The following is an 8,180-nucleotide window of genomic DNA, read 5'->3' as shown; positions in this document are numbered from 1 at the left end:
AAATAAACATGGCATAGAAATGTTGAAAATAAATGAATAAAAAGGATATGCTAGAAAATAATAAAAGTTAGCCAACGTAGAAATATGTATGGGAGGCAAACTGTAATTCTTGAGAAAAACACTTGTGGTAAGTATAATAATGGTCTTCCAAAGACATCTTCAGCCTAATCATAGAAACCTATGGCTATGCGTACTTATCGGGTAAAAGAGGACTTACAAATTTAATTAAATTAAAGACATAAAGATGGAGAAAGTATCCTGATTTATCTGGATGGACCCAATGTAATCACAAGTGAATGTGTGAGAGGGAGAATACAAGGTCAGAGAAGTCGATGTGCTGGATGGTGGTAACAGAGGGCACAATGCCAGGAACCAAGGAATATGGTCAGCCTCTAAAAGCAGGGGGAAAACGATAAAGAAAGGAATTACTTACTGGAGCATCCTAAAGGAACGTAGTCTTGAAAACCCCTTCAGTTTAGCTCAGTGAAACAACTTTTGGACGTCTGACTTCCCAAACTGCAAAGGAATAAATTTGTGTTACTATAAGCCAATAAATTTGTGATATTTTAGTTTGTCACCGAAAGAAGTTGATATAGACTTTGGTACCTGGACATAGAACATTGCTATAATAAGTACTTAAAATATTAAGTGCCTTTAATATTGAGTAATAGGCAAAGACTGGAAGAAATTTGAAAAGTATGATAGAAAAATCTGAGATTTCCTTGAACACACTGCTACGAGGGTCTCAGAGAATAAGGTTTGCTCTTCTCTGAAGAGATGAACGTTCCAAGTCTAACCAACCCCATTTGGACAGTTCACCAAGGCAAACAGAAAAGACTGCTCTTATAGGAGCACATTAGAACTGTATCCTAGGATGCAGGATACTTGAGGTCACGAGACAACATGCTGGCTCACATTAGGTCAATGAATGGTCGGCAAACTTTTGAGATAGAAGAGCCAATCCTGTCCTTCACAACACTTTAAAAATGATTCGAGAGCTATAAACATACTTTCATAAACAAATGAAAGCACCATTACCTAATAGCCCTTACAAATTTTCAATGTTACTTTAGAGCCACATGGGCATACCAAAAGAACCACATATGTGACATATGTCTCAAGAGCCACCATTTGCTGACCCCATAGCTAGACCCCTGAAGCCTTAGGAATTTTCGCAAGGATAAGGAACATACTATTCAATGTACTTTCCATGTAACATCACGTGGCCTTATCATGCAATAATATTGTAGGTATGTCTTTATTAGAGGAGGGAGAAAAATGCCAAAGAAGACAAATCTTGTATAAGGCTGATATTTCCAAATGGAAACACAGCTTATGATACTATGTTACATAGAGACTTTAAACCAAGATCCACCCCTCCTCCCATCCTTGTTCCAGGAGGTTTTTTTACAATGGTTGTGGGTTTAAAACACAAGACATCAAAGCGACATTCATGAAGACATATCCAAGACCAAAATGAAAATGCAGTCAGATGTCTGATGAACCATCAACTTTGTGGTTAGCAGTCCAATATGTAACTCACTGTACCACAGAAACACAAAATCCTCAGATGAAAATGTGTCCTTAGGGAGCATGGCAGGAGAGTATGGAGGGAGAGGAGGACCTAACAACTATGAGTGCGAGCAAAGAAAATGCTCTGAAATTGATTGTCCTGATGATTGTACATTGATTGATATGATTTAACAATATTACTTTAAAAGTAGACTGTTATTTTTAAAAGCATGCACACCATCATGTCTTCCCCTGCTGTTTAATGGCTCGTCATTGAACTTTAAATAAAATCCAGATGGTACCACTGGCCTACAAGGTTTGGTAAGATCAGAACTCTACCTTCCCTGTTTCCCCGAAAATAAGACAGTGTTTTATACTAATGTTTGCTCCCAAATATGCGCTAGGTCTTATTTTCAGGGGATGTCTTATTTTTCCAAGAAGAAGAATACGGTACACATTTATTGTTGAACAACATAAAAAGAAAATTTATTACCTGTATATGGTATGGTAGTAGTTGTCATCACAAACCAGCATAACCAGACAAACTGAATCCTACAGTATCAAGAATTTCTTGTTACTACCATTATTTCCATGTAAAACAATCTATGGTACATTTACTCATTTAGTCCATGACAATCATGTCATCATCTTCTGAAACATCATCATAACAATCCAAACCCTTATTTTCGGGGAGGTCTTATTTTCAGTGTGATGCCTTATATTTCATCGAGAGGTAAAACTGTAGGTAGGTCTTATTTTCGGGGCATGGCTTACTTTCGGGAAAACAGGGTATCTGCCTAGCTAAATGTGGTCACTCTACCCCGAGCTACTGTCTACAGACACACTCATTTCTAGACCTAAGGGCCTTCACACATGACACAGTGCCTCCTGGCTGACGTGCTCGTCACATAATGTGTGTCCTCTCCTCGAGATTACACATCAATATTATATCAACAAAGAGTGCTTTTCTGACCACCCAATATAAAACACGCGCACTGCAAACAAAAACCAAAATGCTAACCATTCCAACTCACAGAAACCCCGTAAGTGAGTTTCAGAGACTGTATGTTTGTTTCATTGGTGTAGAAAGTCTCACCTTTCTCCCAGGGAGCGGCTGGGGGGCTTGAGCAGGTGACCTTACGGTGAGCAGCCCAACACTGGGGCACTGGTACTCTTCCCTCCGATGTTTTCACAACTGGGTCTTGTTCATTTCCTTTACAACACAGATCCTTACTTGTATATATGTTTCTATATATTCATAAATATAAGCCTACACATATAGGTTTATATAAATAAATATATATATACAAAGAAGGGTAAGTAAAAGAGTACTGTTCCAAAATAATAGACATTTCTAGTAAACAAAAAATATCCAAATTTGAAGCTATTGTTTCCCACCATGTCTCCCATCGAGATCAATGCATCCATCTCTGATTAATCGAGGTCTATAAGCCATCTCTAATTGAACTTTGTCCAAAGAATTCTGTACCCTTTGGCTGACACCAAGTCAAAATGCTGATTCTGACCTTTTTGAGGGACTCAGCTGATATTCCATGTAAATGCTCTTTGAGTTTTAGGCACAAAAAAGAAGATGGAGAGACAAGATCAAAGGTCTCAGGTGGATGGGGTGGTTTCCCATAGAAGTGATATGCTGGAACATTGTTGTGCAGGGCAAACATGTTTTAAAAGATCCTCACTGTGACACTTCTGGCCATTTTCTCGCCAATACACGTTCAAAATTCTTATGGTTTCTTGTTAACTCTCGTGACCACTCTGTGCATTTTGAGAAAACATATGAAAATTACTCTTTTGAAATAATTTTAAAGCATTTTATTAGGGGCTCATACAACTCTTATCACAATCCACGCATATACATACATCAATTGTATAAAGCACATCCCTACATTCTTTGCCCGAATCACTCTCAAAGCATTTGCTCTCCACTTAAGCACTCTGCATCAGGTCCTCTTCCCCCCCCCTCCCTCCCCGCTCCCCCCTCCCTCATGAGCCCTTGATAATCCACAGATTGTTATTTTGTCATATCTTGCCCTATCCGGAGTCTCCCTTCACCCCCTTCTCTACCGTCCATCTCCCAGGGAGGAGGTCACATGTGGATCCTTTTAATCAGTTCCCCCTTTCCAACCCACTCACCCTCCACTCTCCCAGCATCGCCCCTCACACCCCTGGTCCTGAAGGTATTGTCCACCCTGGATTCCCTGTGCCTCCAGCTCCCATATGCACCAGTGTACAATCTCTGCCCTATCCAGTCCTGCAAGGTAGAATTCGAATCATGGTAGTTCGGGGCAGGAAGTATCCAGGATCTGGGGGAAAACTGTGTTCTTCATCGGTACTACATCGCACCCTGACTGACCCGTCTCCTCTCCTAAACCCCTCTGTGAGGGGATCTCCAGTGGTCGACACTTGGGCCTCGGATCTCCACTCTGCACTGCCCCCTTCATTCACTATGGTATATATATATATATATATATACACACACCTTTATACATATACACACACACACACACACACACACACACATATATATATATTCTTTTTTTTTTGCATGATGCCTTATTCCTGGTCCCTTTGGCACCTCGTGATCGGACCGGCTGGTGTGCTTCTTCCATGTGGGCTTTATTGCTTCTGAGCTAGATGGCCGCTTGTTCACCTTCAAGCCTTTAAGACCCCAGACACTATCTCTTTCGATAGCCGGGCACCATCAGCTTTCTTCACCACATTTGCTTATGCACCCGTTTGTCTTCGGCAATCGCATCATGGAGGTGTGCAGCCAATGATATGATTTTTTGTTCTTTGATGCCTGATAACTGATCCCTTTGGGACCACGCGATCACACAGGCTGGTGTGTTCTTCCATTTGGGCTTTGTTGTTGCTTCTGAGATAGATGGCCATTTGTTTATCTTCAAGCCTTTAAGACCCAAGTCACTATCTCTTTTGATAGCCAGGAACCATCAGCTTTCTTCACCACATTTACTTGTTCACCCGCTTTGGCTTCAGCAGTTGTGTCGGGAGAGTGAGCATCATAGAGTGCAAATTTAATAAAAGAAAGTATTCATGCATTGAGGGAGTGCTTGAGTAGAGGCCCAAGGTCCTTCTGACACCTTAATACTAAACCTATAAATATAGACACATAGATCTATTTCTCCATCCATATATATATATGTATATATATATATACATGTATATGTCTTTGTCTTTGTCTAGATCTCCATAAATGCCCCTTGACTCCCAGCTCCTTCCTCCATCTCCTTTGACTTTCCTCTTGCCCCACTACCATGCTCCATCCCCACCTGGGCTACAGCTATACCTCTTCTCTAAGCAACCTTACCCTTGATCATTCCCCACCAGGCCTACCACTCCCCCCTCACTACCATTTTGGGTCCCATGTTGTACCCTTGTCCCTGTGTTTGTTAACACCACTTCCTTACCCCCCCTACCCCACCACCCCAAGTCCCCCCGGAACTGTCGGTCCTGTTGCTTTTCCTCCAGATAGTTCATCCAGCCTGTCCTATTCAGACAGACTTGTGGAGACACTAACATGCACGAAAACAAGACAGAGGAATTAAATCACCAAATTTCTGAGCTGGCCTCTTGGCTTTGAATTTAACTGGCTCAGAAGTCACTGTTATTAAGGGAACTTTTTCTAAAAGGCATAGTTGAAAACAACAGAGATAAGTCTGTTACTAAGAAGGCACCGAGGTGGATTCATCAAACTGCTAACTTTTGGGAAACATCCCAGTCCTTGGAAGCCTCGCCAGATTATTTAAGGGCAGGAGACAGGCATAACTTTCCTTGACTGGATAACTAACTTCTTGATGATTTGGCCTCTGGGTGATCCCTGAAAGCTTCGTCAACTCTTTCTCTTTCTATTCTGATTTCCACCTACGGCAATTACGCACTCACGTGGTTTCCACACGTGCATACACACAGACATGTCTAGCTGTCCCATGTTTTAATGAAACAGAGCCAAACCTATGGAGCCCAGTGTGCCTTGCTTTCTTTATTTTCTAATTTAACAAATTACCTTTCTTCCTGTGCCCCTGCTCCGCACTCCTTTTAAAGTCATTTTTATTGGGAGTTCATACAGATGTTATAATATCCCTAATTCAATAGCTGAAATGTAATTGTACAATTGCTGCCACCATCGTTTTTAAAACATTTTCTTTCTTCTTTGATATTATTTCCCCTTTATCCCTTCCACCCCCACCCTACCTCTTCTATTTATTTATCTATCAATCTATCCATATCTTACCCCACCCAATGTATCTGTCCATCACTTATGGGGGGGCATTATACAGTCATCATTGCTATCAGTCCCCCCAGCCCACCTCTCTCTCAGTACCTTAAGGGAAGTAATTCTCCCATTACTATTTCTGAAGGGTTTATCTATCTTGGATTCCATGCATCGGATGCTCTTAATTATACAAATGAGCTTACGCAGGTCTAACAAGTTTAATAAGGTAACTAAGACCATAATAGTAAAAAGAGGAAATATTAAAGGATTAGAGGATAGTTGTGTCTCTGCAATGCTATTCTGCACCCCGTATATAACCTCCCTTCCTTATGGCCCTTCTGTGACAGATTGTCTAATTATCTTACAGGTAGGTCTTGAGTCTCCACCTTGTCCATGCTCTGCATCAATTTGATTTCTTGTTTGATCAGTTGAAAGGTATTTGAAAGGAATTACTGAGAGGTGAATGATCAGTAAACATGATAGTGGGGAAGAAGGAAAAAAGAGAGGAAAGTACATGTAAGAAAAATTATATATAAGTATAAAATAAATATGTACATATGTAAACATATAAAATAGGTGTGTGTGTGTGAGTGAAAATACAAAAAGGAAGCAGATGAACTTTAGGCCTCTACTTAAATCATACCTCAGAGCAAGAATGGCTTGTTCTAGTAATATGGAAATGTATGATACTCACGGTCCTGACATGACTGCTAAAGACCAAAGGAGTGCATAAGCCAATGGGGTGAATAAAGCTGATGGTGCCCAGCTATTAAAGTATTTGAAATTAAAGAAGCGGCCATCTAGAAAGGAAGCAACAAGAACCACATGAAAGAAGCACACCAGTGTGTGATCACGAGGTGTCTAAGGGAATAGGTATCAGAAGTTGAAAAACATGAAACTCTTTTCTGTCTGATCTGTAAATTGCTTCATCACATTTCCTGAATTCACAAAGCTAGGCTGGTCTGCCCTCTAGTGACATGCCTGGGGATTCCCTCAGAAGCACAATATTTTGTTGACACGGAAACTTTTGATCAAATGGCTATAGATGGCTCTTGATTGTTTTAATCATCAGTGCACAATCTTTATTCCATCGCTCATCTTCATTTTACATTAAAGGGAAATTTAAACTTAGTTTAAAATGTATTTTCTTATACTACATATATTTGCTTAAAACGTATACATGTCTATACGTACATATTTTATAATAGTCTTGTCTTTGAGGAGATTTCTTTTTAGTCTAACATCATTGCAAATAAAAACATGTTGAAACACATGTGACAATATAAGCTATGAGATGCATTTTTGTAGTTCTTTTTATTTTTTCAATTTTGGTGAAAGTGTGAGCAGCATGTGAGATTGCCATTTGCCAAGTCCCCCAGACCTTGCTCAGTGACATTACAGACATTGATCACAATGGGTCAACACTTTTTTTTAATGTGCCCTAGGCATGAAACAGCTCTGGCCACGATCTAGGCATCAAGCTAGGATGAACAAAGGGCTGCCAGTCTGCTCTGCCCCTGATTGATATAAGAGCACCACCACCAATCAGGTGTCTCTTTGCCTATAGCCAGGGGTTGGGTCAACACTTTAACTGTGCTGTTTGTTCCATTTCCAGGACTCAAGTCCCCCAGTCTCCTTTTCGTCTCATCTCTGCTTTTGCTGGATTTTTGTCTTACACTGATGGTTTTCAGTAAGGCACTGATCTTTTGTGGGTGCCTCTCAGCTAAATCACTAAAAGGTGATCTCAGGATATTCTCAGTTCTAGGTTTCAAGAGTGTTTCGGGGTGACAGTCTCAGGAGACTCTGTTTTCTATTGTCTCAGGTTGTCGGGCTGGTCTTTTAAATAAGAATTTGAGTTCTGCTCCATATTTTCCTCACATTCTGAGGCACTTAGCTTATCATGCTGATAACTAAGCTGATAAACACATGTGGGATTAATTGAAGGGTGGAGAGATAAATGGCTCGGCCGAGCCTTGCCTTTTTTGTCTCTTGCTCTTTGATTACCGGACCAGCGTGCAGCTGCCCTGCTTATTCTGTGCCTCAATTTGCAAGCTACACTACCTGTGGGACACCTAATCCATAGACTGTGTCGCTGTAATTTGAGGTTCCTTCAAGACCTGCTTTGCCACACCATTGGAATTTGCATCTTCTTGAGCTGGGGATTGTTGGACCATGTAATCTAGCTGGCTGTTGGTGTCCTGCCTTGCTGTGTGCTGCCTGTGCCCGGATAACCTGAATTTCTCTACAGAGGACTGCCCGGCATCCCTCAAGACTTGAAGGACTGCCAGTGTCTCACAAGTGTCTCATGGGAGTGAGTTGCACTGAGCCATTTGTACTGCTTTGTGATTTAATTACTTGTTTGTTTCTTATGTTAAACATCTAATAATAATATATATATAATTATTAGCATTCTGGT

General features: G+C 40.8%; 1 non-coding gene across 1 annotated transcript; it reads right to left on the bottom strand.

Annotated features, from left to right (window-relative positions):
- Nucleotides 1-7,196: 7,196 nt before the first annotated feature.
- On the bottom strand, nt 7,197-7,340 carry LOC142428445 (small nucleolar RNA SNORA48). Its single transcript, XR_012780345.1, has one exon. It is a non-coding gene; the product is annotated as a small nucleolar RNA SNORA48 (small nucleolar RNA).
- Nucleotides 7,341-8,180: the final 840 nt, after the last annotated feature.

The sequence above is a fragment of the Tenrec ecaudatus genome, chromosome 15 (genome assembly GCF_050624435.1).
Source record: "Tenrec ecaudatus isolate mTenEca1 chromosome 15, mTenEca1.hap1, whole genome shotgun sequence".
Taxonomy (NCBI): Eukaryota; Metazoa; Chordata; class Mammalia; order Afrosoricida; family Tenrecidae; genus Tenrec; species Tenrec ecaudatus.
The sequence above is the reverse complement of the archived record's forward strand: the minus strand, read 5'-3'. Positions and strand labels throughout refer to the sequence as shown.